Raw genomic sequence first — 1,316 nt, forward strand, 5'->3', positions numbered from 1 at the left:
GCCACTCTGCCATAAAGCCCCGACTGGTGGGGGGCTGCAGTGATGGTTGACTTTCTACAACTTTCTCCCATCTCCTGACTGCATCTCTGGAGCTCAGCTACAGTCATCTTTGGGTTCTTCTGTACCTCTCTCACCAAGGCTCTTCTCCCCCGATAGCTCAGTTTGGTCGGACGGCCAGCTCTAGGAAGGGTTCTGGTCGTCCCAAACGTCTTCCATTTAAGGATTATGGAGGCGACTGTGCTCTTAGGAACCTTAAGTGCAGCAGAAATTTTTTTTGTAACCTTGGCCAGATCTGTGCCTTGCCACAGTTCTGTCTCTGAGCTCTTCAGGCAGTTCCTTTGACCTCATGATTCTCATTTGCTCTGACATGCAGTGTGAGCTGTAGGGTCTTATATAGACAGGTGGGTGGCTTTCCTAATCACGGTCAATCAGTATAATCAAACACAGCTGGACTCAAATGAAGGTGTAGAACCATCTGAGGGATGATCAGAAGAAATGGACAGCACCTAAGTTAAATATATGAGTGTCACAGCAAAGGGTCTGAATACTTATGACCATGTGATATTTCAGTTTTTCTTTTTTAATAAATCTGCAAAAATGTCAAACATTCTGTGTTTTTCTGTCAATATGGGGTGCTGTGTGTACATTAATGAGGAAAAAAAATGAACTTAAATGATTTTAGCATATGGCTGCAATATAACAAAGAGTGAAAAATTTAAGGGGGTCTGAATACGTTCCGTACCCACTGTAAACATGTAGATGTATTTGCTAATGCAGATTATAATGTCAATCCTAGAAGGCCACACATTTCATATAATGTTGATAAATGTTGATAATCTGAAGCCAAGACAGTAAGACCTTACACCCACACACAATTCTCATGCAGACAGTTTAGTCATCTCAGTTTGTATCTGCACAACTTCCTGTTGTTCTGAGTCTCTGCACTTAGACACCTACTTACACACAGCATTTCATGTCCACGGGTCCTTTTACAAAGGTCAAACAGATTAAACAATTATTTAAACAGTTTTGCAAATACATAACAGCACTATATCATTTTATCAAGAATTTCTTTCTACAAACAGCACAGGAACAAAACTGGTGGGCTTATGCACTAACTTAGGGCATTGATTCACCAGGGTCAAAACATTTTCTGACAGGTTTTTACAGTTCAGAGAGTTTAAGAGAGTTTGGTGAATCCAACTCATAGAACATAAAAGTGAGAGAGGTGCGCTGTCTCAGATGTTGTCATATCCTTTCTATTGTTAGAATTAGGCAGGCAATGTAATAGCAGTCAAATATTAAATGTCAGCAAC

At 40.6% G+C, this 1,316-nt stretch overlaps 1 protein-coding gene across 2 annotated transcripts in view; it reads right to left on the reverse strand.

Annotated features, from left to right (window-relative positions):
* Window positions 1–1,316, reverse strand: part of LOC109951545 (arf-GAP with dual PH domain-containing protein 1-like) — a 56,689-nt gene that overhangs the window by 32,474 nt on the left and 22,899 nt on the right. The window lies entirely within an intron of this gene.

Source organism: Monopterus albus, unplaced genomic scaffold, assembly GCF_001952655.1.
Source record: "Monopterus albus unplaced genomic scaffold, M_albus_1.0 scaffold395.1, whole genome shotgun sequence".
Lineage (NCBI taxonomy): Eukaryota > Metazoa > Chordata > Actinopteri > Synbranchiformes > Synbranchidae > Monopterus > Monopterus albus.